Raw genomic sequence first — 27,345 nt, forward strand, 5'->3', positions numbered from 1 at the left:
AGAAGGTCAAGAGAAGGGCTGTTGATGCGGTAAGGCCCGTGTGCAGCCATGTTTCCAATTAGAGCAGCCACAGCTCCTAATTGTTTAATAGGAGAGTGTGTGTGGGATGGAGGAAGCTGATTGATATAGTGGTCTGTTTACACCACCCATAGGCCTCTGCTTGTCATGATAACATTTCATTGCCCCATCAGCACCGCCACCGTCACACATCAGCACCCTAAACCCCTCCCCTCAGCCTGCCCCCTCAGCGTCCTGCACTGAGCTCATTACATTAGATGATCATGCTGGAAAAAGTGCAGCACATGCAGAAATGTGTGCATTAAAGTATCACTGTGACTGATGGATGTGATCAAGATGCATGTATAACAAACAAAACATGTGAGACACAACAACAGTCGTTTAACTCATCAGGTCCGAGTCCCAATTCAATTTCAGGCTCGTAAAAATGTCAAAGTGTGAGTTCAAGATTGACGCCCAAGGCGGAGAAACAGGTGTGGTAAAATCCAGATTATTTATTGTATAGATTAAGAATGTGATGAATGGAGGGGAACATGTTTAATGGAAAGACTTAAAGCCCTTCTTATGGTCAAGTCAAAGTCTTAATCGTTTGCAGAGGCGATTCTGGAGGGTCCTTGGGGGGTCCTCTCTGCGAAAGACAGTAAAGACGGATAATTCCACTTCATGCTTCTTTGTTGAATGTCATTGACAATTGTTGGTTTTCACAGCAACAGGGCAACAAGAGTGAACGCTGTCAGATGGGGCAAACTTAGCGAGGTTTCCTACTCTCTTTAAAATCGTTGCACATGTTGGGCCACTGCTTTAGTTTAAGTTTGTGAGCCTTAAGGGGCCCCAAAACTGGTCAGGGGCCCCCCAAAGCAGCACCTCTCATCATTTCACCTGCGTTCATATAACTGCATTAATACATTTGCATGAAAAATGTCAGGTAAGAAGTCATTTAGAACTATTCCATTCCAACGATTCCAAATCCTTAAAGATATACTTTTATTTTATTTTCACAAAAAACAACCTGAAAAATTATAAATGGAAAAAAAGACACTTGTGCATTTCAGCCAGAAATATTTTCAGGAAAATTAGATAAACTTTTTTAAGAATGTATACATTTTCTTTTTATCACTCCTAAATTTTAAATCATTTATTGTTTTTACTGTGTATAAAAGTGCAATGAACATAAACAGATGAACCGTTAAATTATGGATAAGATGAAAATGGAAGATTGTATACAAAGTGTTTCCAAATTCTGTTGCTCATGAAAATAACTTCAAAAACAGAAGATAGCAGTTTTATATTTGTGTTTCTTATTTTTCCTCCCACTGACCCTAATTTTCAAAAGACTGTAGCGCTCATGTGAATAAACCTTCCATGCATCCATCCGTAGGGAAATAAACAAAAACACCCTGCGAAGGATCGAGCGCAGCACACTCATCAACATTTTATGGGCTGTCAGTCAATATTCATGAGCAGGGTTTATTTGAACATACTGATTACTGGTCAATAAGTTTACCAAGAGCAGCAGCCAAGGCCTCTGTAAACATCCTCCTCCCTACAGAGAATACTGATGGATACAGTTTCCTCCTCTGCTCACTGATCAATACACACTGTACACTAAATCTGTTGTGGATGTACAGAACCACACACGCTAATGACTCGTTATTACTAACACTGAACAGAACTGACAGCCTGGTGACGACTGGAGTGTACATTTCTATTAATGCATGCAATAATACTGTCTTCACTCGCTCCGTGCAAGCCAAGCAGGTAGTTTGATACACAATATCAGCTGCCGAGACGACATCTGTCTATACTGCAAGAGGATTGTTCACTCTGTGTGCGTGTGCCTGCGTGTTCAGAGGCCTGTTTGCATCCATGTACATGCAGATATATGTGCTCCGAGTCATTAATCATGCTGCAATATGCCATAAATACTCTCAACATAGCACACTCACTTCACACTGTGAACACTTGCTCAACACTCATGCATTATGCATGTCTGCATCTGTGTCTTACATCTACTGTGCACAATGTCTGTTCTGACGGGCAATATTGTTGGCACGCTGTGATGTGTGCGATCGGCTTGCAGCATTTCCTGCACTATAAGGGATTTATTAGACAGAAGGTCGGAGGGTTGGGATGTGTTGTCTTTGATGCCTGGTGTCAGGAAATGAGTGCCTTTGCATTCTTGTTTTAAGGAATGAATTAGATTGTTCTGTCAAGGTGTGGGAAAACTTGATAGATCCTGCATGGACGAGGTGTTGGAAAAGTCTGAATTTAGAGCGTCCTGTTGGACAATTTCCTTCTAAGGCGCCCTCATGTCAGAACACCAATTTGCCAAGTGTGAGAGAATCTTAGTCACTTCCTTCCATGTTGAAAGACAAAATAAGATTAAATGAGATAAGATAAGATTTTACATTATTGATACCCAAAAGGGAAATTCAAGCCTTACAGAATAAAAAAAGGCAAATCTGTCAGTTTATCTGCAGTTTATGACAGCTTCAAAAAGCCAGTATGCATAGCTGAAAGTGTAATCGTTAAGTGTCAAATGGTTCTTTAATACACTCGACTAAAGGAGAGCGTTTGGATGAGGGTATTTGGTTTGCAAATCAGACGTGCCCTCACATGTTCAAGTACTTCACGATAGCGCTTCTAAAAAGTCTTTAGAAGGGCACAGCTGGCTGAGTTCACTTCATCATCGTCATCATCACTGCAGCTCTGAGCGTCTCAGCAGTCAGTTTCAACAGGTAGCACAGACAACATCAGTATATTTACGTGAGCCTTGCTATAATAGATGGCAGCTGATAAGACTTTGCTGTAATCTCTTTGTGCTCCTATTGATCAGAGATAAACATCTGACCGCCACAGAGTCTCCGTGTTCATGCAGTCTGAGGACATATTAAAAGCTTTTATTGTACTCTTGGCACCTATATCCACTCGATCACACACACACACACACACACACACACACACACACACGCACATACACACACACAAACAGCTTTCTTTTTTGATGCGTGTGACTTGTCAGAGACTGCCTCACTGTGGGATGAACAGGGGTGGATATTGACCAATCCTCTGTAACTCTGTGGACCTTTTGAAGGTATAATAGGTAGAATTTTATAACAAAGAAAACTGTAATTTTATAGTTGTAAAGGGACACGTCTTTTGTGGCGGCTGCCATGATAGAGTCGCCATGAAAGACACTAAATTGTTATTTTGTCCATGAAACACCAAATGTCACATCAAAGACCGCTGCATAAGAAAGCGGTAACTTCTCCTGAAAGCTGCCGCACTGTCACTGTTTGTGCTGCTGTCATAAATACGCCATTAAATTACAGTCAGATACATGGTCAGAAACATATTCTCTTCCTTGGGTAGGTTGGTCAAATCGGAGGTCATTTTCATTGGGGTGGGGGTGTAGAGAAGCAGAGAAGATCACTCCCATGATTCCCTGCCAGCCTCTACAATTTGGGTTTAACGTCACACGCTGTGGGATCAGACCAAAAAGAAGGGGGAAAGTAGTTCCCACTGAGCCTGTGAGGCAATTTTCATGTTTGGTCCACCATCAGTCACAGCAGGAGGCCAGAGAAACTGAACGCCCACAACCTGTGTTCATCATGTTGAGCCCCAGCTGAGAGTCTGAGAGGTCTGACTGCTCTGAGCTCATGAGTAACTCTTCACTTTTTCTTTTTGGAAGATCAGCAGAGAAAAGCCAAGAGTTTGTGTTAAACCAGACTGGAAGTGAGCAGCACTTAATTCAGCTTTCTTTAGGCCTACTTCCCTTGTGTATGTTTTTGACCTGAATTCTATTTAAACATGTTGTTTGGTAAAACTTACGAAAAGGTCAGAGAGTTTGGGACCTACTCAATATGACAGGCTGTAACTTAATCTTTGGGGCTAATATGCTACATCTAAGTGTGCCTTTAGACTTTTTTAAAAAGATGCTTTTAAAAAAAGGCTAGATAACTTCAGGAGGACTGCTTCTAAAATCTTCCCGTTTACACATGCACCTCACAGAGAGAGAAAGTTAGTGTGGTAAACAGCAGCAGTGATCGGGCCGTGCAGTGGATTTGAGAGAGTGGATATTGTATTGTGTTTTTAAATAAAACATCTGAAACTTAAATTTAAAAAAAAAATAATAATAAAAAAATGAAGCAAATATGCTGCATTGAATTGCAAAGACAGCGACTATCAGAGTGTTGCAACACTGCAATTTTTTTTTTATTATTATTTTTTTTTTTTTACAAAAGTCGTGTCTCTGGTGAGGCAAATAGCAAATCAGGATTTTAGGTCCAACACGAGGTGGCTGAAAGGGGCCAGTGACATCCCCTTGGACACACCCCTGGGAGAGAGAGGTACAAGAGATCCATCCATTATTTAAAATGCTTTTTCCCTTTCTGAGTCACGGGGCACTGGAGCTGATCCCAGCTGTCATTGGGCAGAGGCTGGTCAACAGTCAATCAGCCACACTCACATATGCACCTACGGACAATTCAGAGTCACCAATTAGCTTAATTTGCATGTCTCTGGACTGTGGGAGGAAGCCAGAGTACCTACATGCACCGGGAGAGCATGCAAACGCCACACAGAGAGGGGATTTGAACCATGAACCTTCTTGCTGTGATGCAACAGTCCACCACGGCGCAGCCCAAAAAGAACAAAGCAAAAGAGATATCTCAACAAAACACAAGTCCAAGAAGCCTTCTACTTTAAAGATGACATGTTTTGTAGTTTTCTGTCTCCTGAAGCTGCTGCCGGTGGAGACCTTCATTTGTTTGATATGTTTAAAAACAAGAAATGTATTGCAGCGACCCGGACTGTGCAAGTGTGAAGGATGAACCCTAAATCTGCAGAGTGTGAGTTTAAACACGTCTGTGTGTCTTTAAAAGCTGAATATGCGCGCTAAGAAATACCTTTGTTTCACAGTGTAGTAACACCTCTGAGCTCAGTGTGAACAGGTAGATGAACGCACACTGAGAGCCTCTCTGGAAATAGACTGTTGAGCCCACAAGTTCAATCACGACTGCTATAATTAGGCTCGGATATTAATGAGTGTTAGCTGTGTGTAATCTTAGCTGTCACACATGCTCCAGTTATTTCACTCCCGGTGCAGAATAGCTTCAGTTTTGTTTTCATTGGAAGGAACAATCGAGGAGATCTGAAGCTGAATTTGGCGAACAATGCTTCCATTCATATTTCAGCATGTTTGTCATTGTTTGCTTGCTGAATATTAAACACTTGTACGTTAGATTAAAGCTAGCCAGACAGCCTCTCCTGCCTTTGTCCTGTCAAACATATCCTCATGTCTTTTTATCTCTTTTTTTTTTCTTCCTGTCTGTGAGTCTTAGCTCTTTGTGTGTCAGTCTCTATTTCCTCCCCCCGAGCAGCTTGGAGGATACCAACTGAATGTCGGCTCAGGGAGTGTGCGTTTAGAAGGATTTCTGCTGAGAGGAATACATAGTTAATGACAAATCAGCAACTGTGCTCTCTTTTAACCTCATCCATTCGGCCAACTCAGCCCTCCTCCCAGCTCCCTCACCTCTGAGGGGCGAATGTTCCTCAGTGTTCCTCCCTTCATCACCCTCGCCTGAAACAAAGGGAGGGAAAAAGGCTTGTGCTCTTGCCTGTGTTTTACAACTCAAGCTTTAGATTTGTAATGTGCTTTTATTTATTTATTTGCCTTTCAACAACTGATTAGTCTCTCATGGCCCCAGAGTTTCATGCTAGACTTAGCATTTCAATTCAGCACACATCTCGCTCTATCCTGAAGCCAAATAAGTGTCTGTCTCCAGTGGGAGTTTCAGCCCACAAGAGCGCAACCACTTCTGCACGTGGTGGAGGGGTGCACGGGGAAGAAGAGGGAGGGGGAGGGGGGGGAGGCAGAAACAGACATTGCATGCTCACTTGCAAATGATGACAGGATGACAGTGAGTGATCGCCTCGAGGGAAACAAGATCCTCCAATGTGTGTTGACATGTAATTCACGATACTCTCAAAGCTGTTATGGGGCACCTCAGTCAGTAGGGACTTGGTTTTGGCTGATTCAAGTCCCTGAAATTGGTCTGGTAGCTTCCAGAGCACTGCCGGGGTGCCCTTGAACAAGGCACCAAACCCCCACCAGCTCAGCGGTGCTCGCCAAGGGCAGCCCCCTCACTCTGACAACATCAGTGCATGTTCATAGGATCAAGGTTTGAGCATGTGTGTGTTTCAGCCTATGTGCGTATAGCTTGTTCAATAACAGAGTGGACAATTAAATTTCCCATTTTATGAATAACAAAAAAAAAAGTCCTTCTTCCTCCTTTGACATCATGCTGAGATGTGGAAAGATCAAATCCGACAGCCTCGGATCTCGTGGGAGGTGCATGTGTAAACAACCAGATGAAGAATATTTTAGGGGCTGTCCTCCTGAAATTTCTAAAACTTCTCAGTAGTGCGTATACGTGTGATGAGTTAAAGCAGACAAGCTGTACAATACAAAACAGCCTTCTCTTTTGTGTGAGCTACAAACAGCTGGAAAGACAAAAAAAACCCTCCTCTTCCTCTTTTTTTCTCCTCTTTTCAGGAGCAGCAGAAGCACACCAGAGGGGGGCTGTTTGTAACAGGAAAACACCTTACCAGTACATCTTAATGACAGGTGACAAATGAGCCTGAAGTTCGACTGGGTTATTCCCTCTACATAAATCAAGGCAAAGTGCAGACAGGGGTGTATGTAAGGAGATTGGTTTACTCACTGCTCCAGAACAAACCTAAATGACACCAATGAAGAAAGCAATTTCGATCACAGATGTAGGCAAGGCCAAGTCAAATTCTGCCTCTTAGGACTTTGTCACGCCAACAGCAGCTCACCTATTACAATCCACAAAGTGCAGGACTGAGTAAAACACACGACATGAACACTGAAATGTCCTCATTACTGCATATCTGCAGTCATGATTTCAAGCTTGTCCTCTAACAGCTGAAGAGGGTCTCGCTTAACCTTTGTGACACTGAATTGTTTTTACAGGAAGGAGTCTCTCATTTAATCTCATATTTCTGAGGATATGGTTAAGAACATCTGGAACAAAACCCTTCATAATACCTCAAGACTAAAAATGATTTAAACTCTTTTCTTTTAGCCATATATCCACCCAGAGCCTCCTTTTTTACTTCTCCCTTGTCCTCTACCTCCAGGCTGTGTTGGATGAGCGCCATGCTTTTTTGCCGGACTTTTCATTTGCCAGTAAGCTTGGCACACGAATAATTACCTGTCTCTATGATCAATTACCTGATTACTCACCAGAGACACACAAGATGTCTGCAGAGCAGAGCCTGGGCCTGTGCTGTGTAGGGGGGGGGGGGGGGGGATGTGGTTTCCACACTGTCTGCACATCTCCAGTGGTATGCACACATTTGTCACTCAAGTACAGGTACAGATGTTAGGTGTTAAAAGAAAAACATGCTGATGCAAATAATACTTTCCAGCACTCATATGCACTCCTAAAGTTTCTTGAGAATTTCAGAAGAAATCCTCTTGAAATCCATCTTATTTGGTTGTTCACACTTGCACCTGTGGGAGATATAGACTGTAAATATTATTGGACGAAGCCTAAGTGATGTCACCCATCGGTTCCTGTAGGGGGCGCTGGAGTCCCATCGATGTGTCCATGCTGTCTCCTTGATGGAAATGCTGTCTCACCCTAACATTCAGTCAACCTAACGAGGCAGGTTTTCAGCCTCATGGCAAATCGTTACATATCGCCCACCTGTCAATCAGGTCAGCTACGCGCCTCACTGTGAATAACTCTTATCCTTCACAAAATCTAAACCAATGAGCCATCAAAACCTTCACCCCCCCGTAGAGTGTTCCGATCAAGACATGAGCTAATAAGACCTATTTGTTTTCATGATTCAAGCTGTAAACGTGTTTATTTCTGTTCTCTGTGACTTCAGCCCCAAGAGGACACTCAATGAACTGCAGGATTTTGCACTTCCGCGCTGGCTTCATTTTTAAACGACAGAGGTTGCCTCTAGGTGGGAGTGTATCCTTGTCTGACAGGAGGGGAGGTGGGGTGACAAAAATGATGTAGAAAGAAAAGAGAAGTCCTTCGCTATACAATGAGAGTTTAATGAGAGTAGTTGCCTTTATACCATTGCTACCTTGTAGTTCAACCGAATCACAACATCTGTTGTTGGCAGGAAATAATTTTCAACCCCCCCCCCCCCCCTCCCAAATGCTCTTGAGGTGAATTTGCCTGATAATAACCTGCTGCTTTCTCATATCAGCCCACCTGGGCTTTCTGCAGAAAAAAAGACTTGTGCATATGTGACAGCGTGTTATGTTTTCTCGTTTTCTTCATCTTTGCAGTCATAGCTGTATGGCTTTAAGGTTAGTGAGAGAGAGATTTGTTGAAGATGTACACTTGCAATCCTTGTCAAAACATAAATAAAAAATGTGACAAAAAAAGGCAAAAAAATTGCATCAGAACATACAGTACCCAACACCAACTGTGACAAACAGTTCATTTTCACCTCTGCTGCACACAGCGTAAACACAAGCATACACATGAATAGTAAACATGCATTCACCCTCTATATGGATTTTTTTGCGAACACATTCCAAACACACACTCACACACACACACACACACACACACACAGGATCACACTCTCCTCGTGTTATCTCGGCAGCTGACAGAGTCAAGGACATGCTGAGTGGTGGGCCGTCGAAACACAAGGAAGTCATTAAGAACGATCCTGACACACATTTCAGCAAGGAGGGGTCCCTGTGTGGAGCAGAATAATCTCATGAAGTGCCTTGTTATGATGAGAAATGTTTACCTGAGGACATACATAGAGAGAGAATAAGCACTGGACGTCATTGTGTGAGATCGAGATATTATCCACATGGTCTGAATAAACACTGGTGCAGGATTATCATCATGTTGTGCAATGTCTCTGCAGTACTTACTCCTGATATACAGCTTGACCTCTAAATAACACTCACATATGAGCTCAGCAGCCTCCTGATATACACAGTGATCTTCATGTGCACACACATTCAGATGACGCAGAAGGAATCACCATGACAGCCCCTGTATCCACAGGCATGTAACATCTTATCCAACACGTGGCACACACAGGACGCTCAGCTGTGGACCGACATAGAGGGAGGCTTCCCCTGAAACCACAGAGAAGTGATCATTTGTTCCTGCACTGTGTATATATTTGTCTTCTTCTGCGCAACGTGTGATGCAACACACAATCTAAAACGCACAATGACACATTTCACCCAGTCGGCCTCTTGCTGAACAGGCCAGCCTGCACCTATAGTCCTAGCAAGAAATAGAAATGAGGCATCTTTATCTCTGCATATTTGTAGGGGCAACACGATGTTCTTATCAATCTTTTGGCAATGTGTGCAGACATAACCCAGTCCAATCCATCCACCGTCTTAGAATTTGTAATTTTCCCACTCCGAGTCCAAGACCCTGCAGTGTCCAGCGTCTGCACTTAATGAACACTGCAGCACCTTAAAGAGAAAAGGAGATAATTTGATAGAATGCAGTTTTCTTTTTTTTCTGTGTGTAAACTGAAGCCTAAACTTTTTCTGAAGATTTTGATCAGGTTCTTTTTTTTAAGTGTCCTGTTTTGGCGTTTGTGCATGTAAACATCTTCACACAATTTTACAAACCAGAATGAGTCGTCATCACCTGGGAATCCCAATTTTGTTACCTGGAGAACTCAGACTGTGGTGTGTAAACGCTTTAGCCCAGTTTATGACACCTGCTGAGAACCTGCACAGACGCAACCACCAAGGGACGTAATACCAAAACAAACAAAAGAGCTTCTTACTTCTGGAGCTCCTGAGTTTTGTCCATGGGTAATGAAAGAATTGAACATAATTGTAAATTTATATTCTGATGTATTCAAGCCTGTGGTGAAAAGGACGCCACTTTTCCAACATGTAAGGTGGAGCAAAACATGTCTACATGGCCGAACATCAAAAACATGTGTTACGTCACAGGCACCTACTCAGATTAGACGCAGTAATCAGAAAGTAGGATTTGTCATGTGTACAGGGGTATGAATAACCAGGTTCTCTCTACTTCGATCAAATCCAGAACATGACACAGATGACATGGGTTATACGCTCCAATTACACTGCACACGTAGATGCATCATTACACGGCATAGACCTAAAACAAACAGATTGTACATCGTGAGATCTGTAGTGACTCATCTCTTTTTAGCAGATAAAAATAAGAACATCTTTGCAAAAAGTTCGGCTCATTTGAGCGAGGGATGAGAACCAGCCGGTTTGAGGAGAGGAGCTGCCTTTGAGTGTTTACTGGAAAAAACTACAAATCTTTAAGTCTGCATGGAACGAGTCTGACTCAGAGGTGCTGACGGTTTTAGCTGGACTCTCTAGGAAATCACTGTCTAATTGAATCAATTGAACACCACATTCCTAAAAAAGACTTGACAATGGATGGCTTATTGAAAGCCTTTCCTCTGTCACCAAATCCCAAACTGAAAAACACAAAACAAACTCTTCAAACAAGGTCTTCTTAGGCACTTTGCATCTTGCACTTTGTCGGTCCCTCACACAGACAAAGCTGTGCTTGGGGGCATCACACAGCTATGAATAGATTTGGTTACACACAGAGAACAAACCTTCAAGCTGAATGCTTTCATCAGATTCAGACTGTGAGTGACAGGAAAACACAATGACGGCACCACGGTCCTTTCTTCTCCTCCAGCAAACCTCTGATAATAATAACACGGCCTGTCTGGATACCTTTAGCTCCTCGTTTTTATGAATGTGACTCAACATTTAGACTCATCCTATGCATAGACTGTAAATATTAATGGATGAATGGATCTGTTTCTGCAGGTAGCTCCGGAAGCGGCCGCCATGCAGCCACCATGCTGAAAATGTTGTCTCAACTCTACTTTCAGTCAACCTAGTGACAAACTGACAGCTGGAGCTGAAGCGAGTTTTAAGCTTCCTGACAAACCGTTACATGGCGCCAATCATGTCAGCCATACGCGCCTAACTATGGATAACACACAATGTTCACAAAAATCCCCCAACCCCCATAAACTGTGTGTCCATCATGACAACTAATCAGACCTATTTCATTTTCTGTACCAGGCTGTGGGGGTGTCACCCGCCTGGGGGAGGGGCTACTGCTCTTTGTGATGTCATGAGGGGACTTCACAAACAGCCTCCAAACAACAGCACACATTTACTGAACAGTGGAGCAGGCAGAAGACGGAGAGGATGGACTTCTCTCATCATTGAAGGGTTTGTAGACAGACTAGAGACACATATCAGTGTTATTATATCATATGTGAGCTTTAAATAAACATGTGAGATGTCTCAGCCTGGATACATTGAACACTGTTCCTCTGAGACCAGCTGGGTAACATCTTAAAATATTGTTTTGTGAGAAGTAGATATTTCATCACCTGATCTCCCCTCCTCCCCGCACTAGTTTTATTCCCTGCTAATTCACTGGACCTGTACAGTATATCTCTACGACAGTACTTGGATTAGAGAGGCACGTTATATAAAGACACCGATGCTCCCCTGAGAGAGCTTTCTGGCTGTCAAAAGCCAGCAGAGTGGGAGGTTACCATTACTGCTCACTACACAGTAATTACAGATCTTTCACTATACTCAACCTTTATGTGGAGGGTGTACATTTCTAGACAGCTCTTTTGATCGCACAGCGTCGACACTCACAGGACAATTTCTGTACGTAGACTGTATCGTTTCAGTTTGGATTAAATGCATGCTGTCGTTTTGAAGTGGTTGACGGTTCACATGTATGCCAACATGCAACCTTGCCATGAGAGTGCAGTGTGTGTCTAATCATCAGAGTAGGTCGGTTATTCTAATGGGGGCTGTGTGAGTCATGGCGGTACAGTGGAGAAGGTGGTGATGCCTAATTATAAAGAGACTCAGGCAGGGGCGGGAGGCAGGTGCGAGGGTGGGAGCTCAGCGCCTGTTACACAGCACGCCGTATACGCCTTCCTGGGAGCTTTCCGCCTGCTTTGATTGCTGACGCGACGAGATGCCAGAGAGAACCTGCCATCAGGAGTAAACGAGAGGAGGAGGGGGAGGAAATGAGAACTGAGAGCGGAGGAGGAGAGGGGATGAAGAAGGTGTCAAAACGAAAAGATTCTCCTAATAACAACCTGTTGTTCACTTATCAAAGAGATGACTGTTAAAGTGTCACAGATTGAGGTCAAAATCAAGCTCACTTTACACACTTTGCTTATAATCTTTAACTATCTTTGTTTACTACAAAATACCTGAGAGAATATGTAAAAAGAGCTGTTAGCTCTGTGACTGTGTTTATTTGTGAGAACTAAACTTCCCCCTGAAAACTGACATTTATCCATGTGTTCCTTCTTATTGAAGAAGCAAACAGGTGTGCAGGCAGATGGATGAACTTCACTGGCAACATAAATGTGATGTTACAGCAGCAAGTGCATACAGGTTGGAGACATAAATACAAAGATTATATACTGTAACACTAGACGGAAGCTTTGTGTGACAATTAGGAAAGACTAAAATAACAACTTTACAACTTAAACTTACGACTAAAGTTTTAGATTTAGTTCCCTTAATGTGGACCCTTTGTACAGCTTAATTATATGGAAAACATAAATATAATATCAGAGGCTGCGAGGGTTCATCTTAGAAGGAGTTTATATACGTGATTAAAAAACATAATAGTATATTATAACATAGTGGTTTATCTATTTTGGAGGGAGAGAGAGAGAGAGATCTGAGATGTAACAGCACTTGAGTAAAACATATAAACTGGTGGAGGACAAAACCAATAAAATCTTCTGCACTTTTAAATCTGGTGTTCACACATTAAAAAGCATCAATGTATAGCTCTCCCTGTGTGTTAGTTTTGCAGCTTTGAGAATAAATGGACTGTGAAATTATGTTAATCCTAAAAACAAATTATTACAAAAGTAATGAAATATATATTTCTAATGCATTTGATGAAGAATTGCCCGTCTGTGCAGAGTGCATCTGAAACAGCACGCGGAGCTGCATGGTTGTAGAGTCGTGTTGAGGTCAACACACTTTGGCCCCTCCTCTTTCTTCACCTCTACCTAACATCCCGCGCAAGCACACGATCTGAGCGTGTGGAGTGTGAATAAACTGTCAGTGTGTGTGTGTTTGGGTCGATGGGCGAGTGTAAAAAAAGATAGAAGAAGAAGAAGGGGTAGAGTTGAGGACTGATTTCACGAGCAGCTGCATAGGCAGATTCCCCCCTGGCACTGTTGGTTCTGCCTGATTATTTAACAGGAGCAACTGGAAGTGGTTGACATGGTTTCATGGGCTTTGTGCAGTGCGTACTCCTCAATTATGGATGGGGAAAGTGACACTGTGACAGCTGTAGCTCTCAGGGGGTCGCAGAGAAAGAAAGAGAGAGAGAAAGAGAGAGAGAGAGAGAGAGATAGAGATAGAGAGAGAGAGAGAGAGAGAGAGAGAGAGAGAGAGAGAGAGAGAGAGAGTATCCAAGGAGTATTTCTTTCGTCCTCGAGCGGGAAGATAGGAGACAGACTTCTTCATAGATGTGACATACACACAAAGACACGTGCACAAATACACACACACACACTCTCCTTCTTCTTGTTAAATTAAATATGCCCTGAAAATGACGGGAGGGGTGGAGGTAATGAGGAAATTATTCACAATCCTTGACATGCTTTAAATCAGATTATACTCTCCGCCTGCCTCACCAGGCCCAGTCTAAAGACACAGACCGATCCATTTCTTGCTTTAGGCACACCGCCTCCTACACACACACACACACACACACACACACACACACACACACACACGCAGGGAGAGGTACGGAAAAGCTCATCTGCATCCATCTCAGTTAAGAGACAGGGGAGTGAGGAGAGAGGTATTATCCACAGCTTTCTCTTCACATAGATGCAATGTGGGGAGAAAAAAGTGGGCTTGAACCTGCTGCCATCTTGGAGAATGATTACATCCGATCATGGAGGGCGTCACGCTGAGAGTGGAAGAAACGAGCCAAAAGAGCGGCTCCCCAACAGCAGGTCGTCTAATGAAATGCATATTAACCAGCTGAAAGGGAGGGAGGGGGAGAGAGGCAAGGAGGGAGACATCACCGGCTCCAGCCCCCTCCTCTCTTCACCCGCTAACATGCCATTACATACCTCCACTGACGAAACACAGGGGCCCCATTGTTTAGCATTAAGGGCTCTTTTGCTATAAGAGACATCCTCACCCGGTGCACCCTGCAATTATGTGGCGATGAGGCCTTAACATGTCCACATTTCCGCATGAGCGGGCGGAGCAGGTCGTCAGGAACATGATGACGATCACAGCTCTTTACGTGAAAACAGGATCATTTAGCACAGCTCAGGGGAAGCCGTTCATTTGACCTTTATTTTTGCATTTATCATTTTGACCCCAGAGACCCCAGAGTAGACCCAGAGCTCGATGAAGGGATTATATATCCCGTGTTGCCTGGGAATGCCTCAGAATCCCCAAAGGAGTAGCTGGAAAACATTGATGGGAAGAGGGAAGTCTGGGTTGACTTATAGCGCCTGCTACCACCGCAACCCCCAAAAATGGATAAGATGGCAGTTAGCTATTTGCATGGCTGGTTAACAGGTTAATATGACGGGGACTTGTCACTGACAGGTAGCCACACTCACATTTTTAACATTTTTTATGGTCTATTTTTCCTCTAAAGAGACCATCATTTATCAAAACACTACTATGCTGTTTTGCAGGGGTTTATAAAAACCTAAGATTGAGATGATAAATTTATCAAGGAAAAATAACTGAGGAAATAAATCAACGAAAAAACTACACTATAAGACTTTTTTTAAACGAGTAAAGTGGCCCCCTGCTGGCCATTACAAAGGCGTCAGGCACTTCTATTGGCTTTGAAGCTATGCCAACTCCTGGTGTACAGTCTATAGATAGTGCTCTAGGGTCAGACACCTCAGGCAGCAGCTCCCGAAATGAATCAAAGTCTGTTACAGCAATAATATATGTGATCCTCCAATTTAAACAGGAGGCAGCGCTTCAGCAGTGACCTTGTAAGCAGCCTCCGCACGTATGATCTATGGTAATGTATGTAAATGAAGAGAAGTGATTGCATAAATTACAGCTCAAGATGTGTGTTTGAAGATGCATGCATGTGTGTTTTTATGTGTGTGTGTGTGATGTGTTGGGTCACACAGCCCTCAGTGGTTTGGGTTAAAGCCCACAGCTGGAGGCGCTGGACGGTCTCAGAGGCAACAACAACATTCAGCTTACGCAAACACAGCCAGGGCGAGAGAACACACACAAACAGGTGAACACACACGTTTATTTCGCTCAATTTCTGCTGTGTGGGCTCATTTGCAAACACACTCAACCTCCGAGTATTTATAAAGCTGCGCTGCATTCCTTTACACAACCAGCTCACCTGCATCAAACCTGTATAAAAGAATTACCCTTGTGCTTCAGTTACCGGGATGCTTTCCAATTCTCCTCTAGTTAAAGTGATTCATCTAACAATATAATACACTAAGTAGTTGTTATCTATTATAGTTTAATCTGCACGAACGGGAGAGTTTTCCAGGGCCAGGAGCATCAGTGTGTGTTTGTCCCTGAGGAGTGCGGAGGAGGAGGAGGAGGAGGAGGAGGAGGAGGAGAGAGTAAGCTGTTATCTCTGAGGTATCTGCCACCACAGCTGAGGCCAAGGGCAACAGCAGCAATCATTACAGGGAAAGAAATGTATGGACAAAGACGGATCGCGTAGAGAATAGGAAATGGAGAGGTGTTGGAAACGTCTGTCTTAAGAGGGTACAGTGGTGAGAAGGACGACTTCCCCAAATGGACTGGATGTCCTGAAATAATCGCACTCATTCCAGGAGGACAAACAGAAGATGACAGCTGAGCGTTTTTACACACTGAGATTAAAAAAAAACTAAAAAAAACAGATATAATAACTCTGCTCCAACAGAGGAGGCTCTCTGTGGAGGATTTAGAGAGAGAGTAAAGATATTACAACAAGACACACACAACAGAATAAGCATTTGTCAAGCTTCCTTATTCTAGGCTCTACTTACTGCTCGGCTTTAAGTTTGTTTCAATTTGCCTGTTTTACTTCTTGTCCTTTCTTCTGTTGGATGGGCCAGCTGAAGTTAGACAGGAAGTGTTGGAATGAGAGAGAAGGCGATGACAGGCAGCTAAAGGGACAAAGTCAGATTTGAACCCACGGCAGCTGCGAAGAGGACCATAGCCTCCGATCATGGTGCTGGTGAGTCCCGTGCCAGGGGAAAGAAAGCACACGTTGGATTTGAACCCAGGCTGTCCGCTTGGAGGACTATAGTCTCCGCACATGGACTGAATCACAATTTTTCCTCCTTAAACTCGGAGCTCAGATAATTGACGTCATCTGTAACCTGACTGATTACACGAGGCTGGATGGCTCGCAATTATTCAGTACCAATGGGACAACACTTTGGACTTCTCTGTAACCATGACAACATGACATCATGTGGCATTAGGTTGTTTTTTTTACTCACTCAGAGCCATGATTATGGTACAGCACTTGTTAAAAGTTCTTTCTACTATATGTATTATAGAAACACAACGGGACTAATATGTTCTCCGCCTCTCTCGTTTTTGTAAATTCAGATGAGTGAGCTGTAGACACAGGACACTTGAGGAACTGCAGTTTTCTCTCCTTTTGAGCTCTCTTAGGTTCCTTGGGACTGTTGGTGAGGATGGCCTGCCCAAACAACCCCCCCCCCCCCCCGAGGATGACCTGCCCAGACCCCCCCCCCCCCCCCCCCCCCCCAACCTATCCCATCCTATTCTTCTTTCTGCATCTTGTCCCATCTCCCCCATCCCATTTTCAAGCCCAGCACAGTTTAGCAGATGGCTGTTCCGTCATGAGCCCGGGTCTGCTGAAGATTTCTGCCTGTTAAAGGGAAGTTTTTTCTTGCCACGCCATGACGGATTAAGCTGGGCTCTTGTAATATAGCCATCAGTAAGGTCCTTTACCTGCTTTTTGTAAACATAACAATGAGCATGGTCTTGTTACCTGCTCTTTTGTTAATGTTAACAAACAGTAAGGTCCTTTACCTGCTTTTGTAAAGTGTCTTGAGATAACGCCTGTTATGAATTGACGCTATATAAATAAAGACTGATTGATTGATTGATTGATTGAAGTTTTCTGCACTTTGAGCACCAGAAGTTGCTACTCGATATAAAATCATGATCTAGAACCGAAGTAAAGAGGCCCATGTTACTGCTCAGTTCATACCTATTATTTAGCTTTCTATCACTGTGTCTTAGGGATGTAAACTCACAAATGTTAATGTTTAATGTTTTGATTCTTTCAACAAGGAGGAGGTAATCGGAGCTTTATTGTCCTGTTGATTAAATGCTGCTTCATGTTGGTTGTTTTTTGTGTAGTTCCCCGTCTTCTTGCAATATTTGCAGTTTTTTTTTTCTCGTCTGTTATTTTCTCACCTCTTTTCATTTTCTGTCTCGGGGAAGCCAAAATGCTTCCACACCTCCAAATTAAAAGGCGGTGGTGCCTCCTCAATTTCTAAATCTCGCTCTGCAGCCGCTGAGGCTCACCACGTTATTGAGATTCATTTTTCAAAGTCAAGAGTCTTTACATCCCTACAGTCTCTCAATCCTGACCGAGGGCAGCCTCGTCCTCCATCCCCTCCTTCTTAAAGTCTCTCCCTTACTTACACTTTTTCATTTTGCACGAGCGATGTTCGTGGAGGGGCAGCAGCGAGATCTGGCTGGAGGTCACTTGCGTTCATTTTGCAGCCTGTGAGAGCGCTGCGTGGAGGAGCGTACACTCTGCACAAGGACGGGATCATATTTTACAGCTGACTCGACTTCTCGTGAAGCCTTGACGATCTTGTGCCTCAAATTAAGGCTTCAAATCACAAGGTTTCCCACACACAACGGCCATAAAAGTATGAGCAGCAGCAGAAAAAAAACCATCTCTACATTATCTTTTATTTCTTACACGTCATTTAACTTCAGTTTAACTCATAAACAGCTCTTAAGACTATTATGTATGTTTTCAATAACCAGCAGCTGGAGGAAAAACAAGGCTTTTCATATCTTGATGTGTTGCACGAGCCATGCAGGCCATAAATAGTTGATCAAACTGATTCTTACTTTGGTCTCCAAGGGCACAAAGGTTCGGGAGGATCAGCTTATTAAAATGTATTCTGAAGCAAGGTCCATCAAGTCTGCAGCGAATAAAACAGCTATAAGGCTGCTTCTTGAAACAATAAATAATATTTATGAGGATTATAAAGAGACTGTGGATGGCAGAGCAGCGGGACGGCTGTGATAAAAGCACTCCAGCTCTACCTGCACGGCTGTTTTATTCTTCGCTGTGCAGAAAACTCCTGCAGTGGCCATTGTAATTAGCTCATCGCAATCAACATAAGATTATCTGCTTAATGAGTGAGAAAAACAAACGGTATCCATCCGACTGGTGGAGAGAGCTGCAGAGCGATCAAACACACGACATCATTAAAAAGCTGCTCTACACTTCAAATGAGCATGAAACAGTCAGGAGATAATTAAACTGAGGTGGAGGTTAAGCCCACGTGAGATAAAAGATTTGTGAACAAATAATCAAAGTTGCTTCTTAATGAGGCGTAAACAATCGCGCAAAGTTTATAATATTTTTCATATACCGATAACAGTTATTTATGCACCAGAGGGTCGTTTGGTTTTAGACGATAAAAGCAGGCGGAGCTGATCCAGGACTGGTGAGAAAGTAACTCCTGTAATCTGAAGTGAACGTTTCAGTCCTTGTTTCGATACACCTTGGGACGTGAAGTCGTCCTGCTGTCTGCTGAAAGTTATTTAGGCAGCAGCTTGGCTCACAGCCGCTCCTGAAGTCGGTACATTTCATTCAATGGTGGACTCACTCTCCCACCAGAGATTTGGTATCAAAGCGAGTCTGCTAAAATAAAATAAAAAACATTTGTTAAGGGCCCGACCGATACGTGACTTTGGGGCCGATATAAATATTGATATTAGGAAGAGAAAACTCTGCAGCCGATATCTTTCTTTGATCTATGTTCCATCTTTAGAGATAGATCCTCACATTTATTGTGTTTATCCCACAAATTCAGTCAAACAAATGATTTATAATGAAGACAAGATGGTCACTGCACTGGAAAATAACTGAATGTTTATGCGTCAGCAATCTATACATCACCCTCTTCAAATCTCGTAATATCGGCGAATATTTGAGATCAAATTAGATGATACTGATAGTTCAGATTTGAACTAATTCAGATTTGATTCAGTCGGGGCCTAGTTGGTAAATCCATTCCTACCAATGTGCCCATGTTCTTGCCTTTCGGATTTGAAGTCTGTTGAGACAGAATGAGTGCCAAATGTCGAATCTACGTGCAGAATTCACAAAACGGTGCCCCAGTTAACAAATCTGAGCCCTCAGAACAAACTGTGCACAGTCTTCAAAATTTCCACAACATTCATATCAAATATAATTTAGCAGGAAGCGCTATGGCTAAACTGCTTGGTGTCTTGCTAATGAATAAGCCACTGGCAAAGCCTGTGCACTTATTTGTCAACTCCTCGCTGCCATGCAGCACCAAACCCTTGCCAAGTATGTTGCGTCTGGTTTCAAAGTGACCTCCCCTTTAGCTGAAGTTCAAGGCTCAAGAGTGAAAACAGTCCCATTTTCACTTTCTTTTGTGGACGCTCCGATCCTCATTCTGATTTTCCAGCTCTCCAGCTTTGAGAACAGGGAAAGTCATGACTTCGGCACATTTTGCAATCAGTTATTTTGTATCAGGAGGCCTGTCGTATCATGATATCCAAATAGAAACACCCTCTGGTAATCTGCATGCCTGTGGTGTAATGAAGCCACAGTTTTTGGGTGTGTGCGCGTGCGTGTGGGACAGCTGAGGACTTAGTGCACCTTGTTATCATGATTTAAACAAAGGTGGGGAAGGCTGTGTGCACCTTCAGGACCTTGAGATAGATGGGACGAGAGACAATGAGAAACAGAGTGATGGAGTTAGTGCTTGTGTATAGAGAGAGAGAGAGTATATCAGAGACAGCAGAGCCTCATTTGCATTCACTACAGACCGGCACGTCGAGTCGAACCGAGCCCACCACCACCTCCACATCCTCCATCAGGCCCCGAGGGAGCTGCTGCTGCTGCTCCGCTCGGAGAGAAAGAGAGAGAGAGAGAGGAGACGCCCGGCCTCCTCTGCTGATGAGCCAGCATGATTTTATTAAACAAAACAGAGTGATGGGGAAACAAATGAGAGACGGAGGGAGGATGTCTGAGGGTGAATTTTGTTTTCATTATGCTGAGGACATCAGCTCCTCTGATCTGAGTCTACCATCTGGAGGTCTCTATGCAGGTTTCCACCAGAGTCTTGTTTTCAGAGTCTGATCATCCTCCTCTGGTTCTGCTGCACACGCTCAAAATGTTGCACTAAACAACACCCAGATAACACAAACACGATCCTTTCCTAAAACCTGGAAGCAATTATGGCCATGGACAAAAAGGACAAAAATGTTTTCATCCTCGTGATCGTGACACAGAAACACTCTGTATATGAAAGTGATTATTTTAGTTTCTAACCTGAAGAGCAATTACTTTTTTTCGACACTTTCGCTTTTCACTTCTGAACGCGGTGACCCCTTTTAACTCCTACGACAAAACTTTTAAACTTTTAGATGTGGGAGGCGGGGGGGGGGGGGGGGGGACATGGAGATGGACAGTGAGGCGATGAAAGGCCTCACGGATGTGGGAGCGAGTGGTTTATACTTCAGATGCCAAAAAGTAGTGATGCAGCCAGTTTTTAAAAACTCCTACTCCTATCCATTCACACACAGATGACAGAGGCTGCTATCTACAGTGCCCATCAGTATGAATTAATATTAAAGCATTTAAAATAAAGTTATTATTATAAAGTATTACATGCACATTCAGATACCATGGACAAAGACGTGGGAGCAGCTTATGTGACTTACTTAAGGACACATTGGACATGTGGCTGAGACGACCAACTCCACCATCTGAGCCGCAGCTGCTCCAACATCTAAGTTCATGTCTTTGTTATTTAACCAGGAGGAAACATTAAGAATACAAAACTCTTTCTTGCAGCAGCAGCACATGAAAAAAAAAAAGTTTCTGACAAACAGACGTGAATCAATTGAAAGACATGAAACGGCAAATATTTGTCAAGATCCACTACGATTATAAATACAGTATATATATATATATATATATCATCCAATGAGAGCAGCTCGCCCCGTTGCAGGTATTTTTGGAGTTCATTCAGAGGTGAGCGAGCATCCCCTCACTTTGTGTAACAGATCCCAGATCTCCAGCTAAAGTTAAATTCAGATTATTTGATTTAAAAAAAAATGTTTATGCAGAGTTTTCTCCCAACACACTTTGTCCTCATTTACTCCCACAAACTCCCAAACCCAGCCCAAATGAGCTCCATTCATGAGGTCAAACACGAGGATTGTGTTAATCTGGCAGTTTCATTAGACAGAGAGGCATCGTGTAAAATTCTGGCCGTGAATCATGGCGGACAGAGGTGTCGAGGATCCTCCCATTCCTCCTGCTGGGCCACACAGCATCAATCCACTGCAGTAATTAAACACAGCCCACCAGTACACACAAACACACACACACATGCACTAATTGCAGGCAGGAGGCATCCTACTCATTATAGGACAAATTAAAGCAATCAATTGAAACTAGAAACCAGCAGAGAGGAATTCATTCAAGGAGGCCTGATCCCTATAAAGACCGCACACCGCTGTGTCAGCTGTATTAGTAGACAAAACCCAGCGTATTGACCTGGTCCGTCGCACAATCAGTGTGTTAATCACCTTCATGGAAAGCTAACAGGAAGCTAAAGAGCTAAAGAGATGCAAAGACATTTCAACGACTTCATATGAAACCTCTCAGCCCGTTTACGACATGGATTTATGTTCTTTTCTGCAGCAGCAAAAAATGTCTTGGCTGACACGTTGGTGCACACATCTGTAAGACATTTCCTTGTCCAGTGCCTCTCTAGAGTTTCTTCCTCTCTTCTCCTGCTTTCTCCAACACACACACACACACACACACACACACACACACACACACACACACACACACACACACACACACACACACACACACACACACACACACACACACACACACACACACACACACACACACACACACACACACACACACACACACACACACACACACACACACACACACACACACACACACACACACACACACACACACACACACACACACACACACACACACACACACACACACACACACACACACACACACACACACACACACACACACACACACACACACACACACACACACACACACACACACAGAGGGGATCAAAGTGTTGAACATCACGGAAAACAAGTGTTACAGGTAGGGTAATGCTTTCTTTTGTTGCTATGTTAAGCACAGGCAACATCTGCCAAAATCAGCTTCTGCATCTCTACAAGAGCCCACTGAAGGAGGAGTGAGATCCAATTCCAACATTCCCTGTGTTTTTGCAAACACGTCATGCTCCTGTCACCAGGGAGCCCCCCCCCCCCCCTTCCTCTCTTTTCCCCAACAGCAGGGCCAACTGTTGCTCCATCTCCGGGGCAGATTAGGGGAAGTGCTGGCTCCTGAAGAATGCAGGCCTGCTGCTGCCGCCGCCATTCTCAGCGGAGGATTTATTAGGACTGGCACAGCGGCGCAGGCTTTTGGCCTCCAACGAGCAGGAGTGAGAGGAGGAGGAGGAGGAGGAGGTGGACCTCTGCTGAGCTATTACATGCCATCAATACAAAATACAGCAGCTCTTAAAGGAATGCTATTTGAAATTCTAACCTGTGTTTGAGTTTATTTTGATGCTTTATACACAGCTTTCTTCACTTTTACCACCACAGGTGATCGCTAAATGCTGAGACTGAAGGAAGCATACAGCCAAGAAGCCGATCCCAGCTGTCATTTGGCGAGAGGCCGGGTAGATCCTGGACTGGTTGCCAGTCAATCACAGGGCTGACAAATAGAGACAAACAACCAGCCACACTCACATTCGCTCCCACAGTCAACTTAGGGTCAGTTTACCTAACGAGCATGTCTGTGGAGTGTGGGAGAGACCCCACGCATGCACAGGGAGGACATGCAAAGTCCACACAGGCAGGAACTGTCATGGGGGGGGGGGGGGGGGGGGGGGGGTTGAACCATGGACCTTCTAGTTTTGAACAGTGCTAAACACTGCACCACCATGCAGCTCAAGAAGGGTTCAAGTCCAACAAAACAAACAAAACATTTTTACATTATGCACCTTTGAACATTTCTAGAGAATTTCAGACAGCTGCCCCTGAAATCGTCCTGATCTGGTTGTTCACACATGCACCTCACAGCGGGAGACTACCCCTGTCAGACAGAGGTGGGGGGGGGGGGGGTCTCCTCGGGCAAGTCGTGGCATAAAAAGAACGGCGTGGAAGTAGTGGACGAAGCATCAGAGCCTGCTTGACGAAGCTACAAGAGAATATTTGTCTTTTTATCAATGTTACGTGTAGTTCAAGTGATTCACAACATTATCAAAAGATCAGAGAAGAACATACTGGAGAACAGAAATCATCAGGCAGCTGTTTAATTATGTCTACATGTACAGGTGCACTGATCGCAGGGAATGAACGCCACTAGATAGGCGGTAAACTTTGTCCTGCTTTTACGTAGATGTGATCACAATGTGCCTTTAAAACTGACAACATTCATTTCACTTTTTCAGCATGCATCCTACAAGTTTAACCACTCTATTCTACATCAATGTGTATCTTTTCCAGGTGAATCCACTGAGTTGCTCGTCACAATGACTCGGAACAAATGTACCGGTGAGCACAAAAGCAGGTCGCTGTTATGTGAACATTTAAATGGACAACCAGTATGAACAGCAATAACAAAACAATTACACCAACTGCTGCAACAAGATGTGCGCAGCGATGTGTATCCATGCTGAGCGGCTCGGAGACTGCACAGCTAATGCAGCGGCCTGAATCCAGCCTCCACACATCGATCAGATTGACAACCGAGGGGCCATGCCGTGGACGATAAGGCTGTTTTTTTTTTATTTATTTATTTTTTATTTGGTGGCAGGAGGGAAGAAGAGCATCCATGAAAGGGGAAAAAAACCGACACGTGTGAAGCCGTGTCTGTTGTTGGATGGTAACATGGAGAGGGGGAGGAGGACAGGCTTGGAAGGGCATGTTCTGAATAAGCAGACACAGAGGTCACCTTTTCTTTCACCTTGGCGGCCGCCATCATGCTGCAAGGATGGAAAAAAAGAGCAGAGAAATGCATCAGCTCTGAAAGTCTATCTGCAGCTCCTTTAGACCTCCAGTCGTTTAGTGAACCAGTCCAATTAGATAATCTGGGATGTCTGATTAAATCCAGACAATCCTAACCAGAGACACGTGCGAGGGTCTCCCATGTGTAAAATACACAACAGTCAGACTATTGTTCATATTGAATTAGTTAATACATATAAATCATTCACGTCATTAAGACACAGTTATAGCCAGGGTGATACATTTTCTGAGTGCTCCTGAAGGAATTAATAAAAGCTTTGTTTAAGCTTCCTTCCATCACTTATGTCACAGCACCACCTGCTGGCCACTGAGGGAAGTACATGTGTGCGTATGTGTCCTTCAGTGTCTTTGCAGTTCAGTCTTTATGATGCAGACATTATAAAAGGGAAGCACTGAGGTGATATTTGACGCACGCAGTAACACTCAAATTTTCGTGTGTATGGAAAGCTATAAAAATATATTTATGTGAATTATACTGTCGCCCCTTCAGATAGTGATGTACTTGTTCATTTATATGAGGTCATCTTAACAGCTTGGATTGTGCTTTACAATTGAAGAGGTCAGAGAGCTCCAGCATGAAGATCAACTTTATTAACTTGATTAGAGTGCCGTGTTTCAGCTTGTGAACTTCATCAGGGTCACAGTGTGCTAGGAGCTTCTTGACCTCTTCAAGCCTTTCACTCTCCATGCAGCTTTGCAGTTTGTGCCAGAAACCCTACTCTGCTTTTACTGCACCTTTTAAAATTCAAATAAACAAAGCTGCATATAAACTAGTGAAAGGAAGACTTATTTTGCATTTAAAAACTGTTGGGCTTTTATTTTGAATTTTCATGCTGAAGGAGTATTTTGTGTTTAATGTGTGCTTTTATTTTGAAATAATATAAGGACCCTTCTTGTAGATTGAAGGTTAGGATGTGAAATTAAACCCAGAAACAGGAAGTGGTTAGAGATCCTAAAGCGAGGTCAAACAGCTCAAAGGAACATATACAGTATATGACTTTGGATTTGTCAGCTGAGCTGTCTGAGTTTGTTAAAGTGAAATAAGACATTCAAAGATGCAGCAGTGTCCTTCTTTTACATCACTATCTACGGTGAGCCTAAAGGGACAAAATAACATGAAATTAATTTAAGATTTATAAACAATTAATGCATTAATTTCAGACCTAATTAATAGTGATTAGTTAACACCGACAGCTCTGGTTTAAAGCTAAATATACACAAATAAAAGGATTAAGTATTAGGACTTTTCTCATTTCTAAAATGACTAAATAAAAAATTCTAATCTTATTCAAAAAATGTACAATTAATGTTGGCTCATTTTTCAATTATACTGTATGGCACATCTTGTTTCAAGGAAATATGTGATGTCATAATAATGTGTGGGCTCAGCTTTAACGCTATCTAATAACTCACAAACACACTCACTGCACACCTGATGCCATTAAACTCTGTGAAGGTTAAGTGCATATTCTTTAAGGTCTATGATCAAATACAGGATCAGAATCCTCCAAAGGAAGATTCCTCTTTCAGTCCTCCTCCTGGTCATTCTAGTCACCCAAAGGGGGTGCAGAGGGTCTGCTATGATCTTGATGGCTAAAATTAGCATGTTCTGACCTTCCAGGTAAGAAATCCTACACATTTTTTCTCCTACTTTTCTTGCTATGTACAGTATGTGAAGGAGGTAAATGATTGGCAGTCTCAAGACCTAAAGATGCTTCTATAGTTGTGCATTTAAGAGACTCTCTCTCTCTCTCTCTCTTAGATGCCACTCATTTATTGAAAATATGTTTGCTGTTCAGTGTGTTGTTGTGCGTGTGGTTTAGTCTCATGGTCGTGTAGAGGCTGAAATAATAAATACGCAGTCCAGAGAACCGAGGTGAGGATTGTCTCCTCCTCTGTGACGATTCACTCAGGAGTAGTTTGATTGACAGGATGGACAAGGCTCTGAGGTCAGCGATAGGTGCAGAGGAGGGGCGTTGTTAATGTGCATGGGGTGTTCAAGTCAATATGGAGTGATGAAATGGGACTCCTGCACTGATAACTGCAGAAAAACCTTCTGCACAACGTGGTCTAATGACCCTGTTCAGATAACTTGAGGTCACAGGCAACTGCTGGTTAAAAACACCGATGCAGCAAAAGAAAACGGCAGCTCTGACATCAGTGTTTTTACCCTCATAGTGCATATGATGCTAACAGCTAACACTATCACAAGCTGGGAGCCGACAGTACCTTGATGTACAGAAAGATATGGAAATAAGGTGAATTGTTTGTATAATAAAGGAATATTCAAACCCTTCCTCTCACCTGATGGCACTTTATTAAGTCAATAATGTATCAGAAGAATAAAGCAAGCGTGTGCAAGAAGATCTTATGATGCCATTGATGACATCAACAGGTTCGCAGACGTGTCCTCGAGGGAAAGTTTAAAGATGTTTTATGTTGTGCAAGTTGTTTCATCGTTATTTCATCACATAAATGTCCCAGATCGTAAAAAAGAAATTAGTGAATTACTCTGATTTATCTTGGCACATACGCACATGCATGTACTCAAGATGGGACATTTCTAGCAGTGAATCTTGGCAGCTCCAGTAAGACATCAGAGGAGGCAGCAGCTGGCACCGTGTTCAGAGAGCGGAAGGCAGAAAGATGACGGGGGATATACGGAGTCTGTCAGAAGCAATGTCAGGGCACGGCTCTCCTCATCTGCTCTCAGCCGAGCTCCATTCATCTTGGCAGATAGCAATTTATATGTCAAGTTAACCTCCCTCCAAAGACTTGGCTCCGGTGTCTGACTGGGGCAGAACAACTCCTCTGACAATACTATGGTGCAATAACACAATTACAGGGCGGCGAATAGAGCTGGGAACAGCTCTAACAGCCATAGTACATTAACCTCCTTTCACCACAAC

General features: G+C 43.4%; 1 long non-coding RNA gene across 1 annotated transcript in view; it reads right to left on the reverse strand.

The window, feature by feature from the left end:
• LOC306831439 overlaps positions 1–27,345 on the reverse strand; it is a 34,964-nt gene that overhangs the window by 5,319 nt on the left and 2,300 nt on the right. The window lies entirely within an intron of this gene.

This window comes from Symphodus melops (assembly GCF_947650265.1).
Source record: "Symphodus melops genome assembly, chromosome: 11".
Taxonomy (NCBI): Eukaryota; Metazoa; Chordata; class Actinopteri; order Labriformes; family Labridae; genus Symphodus; species Symphodus melops.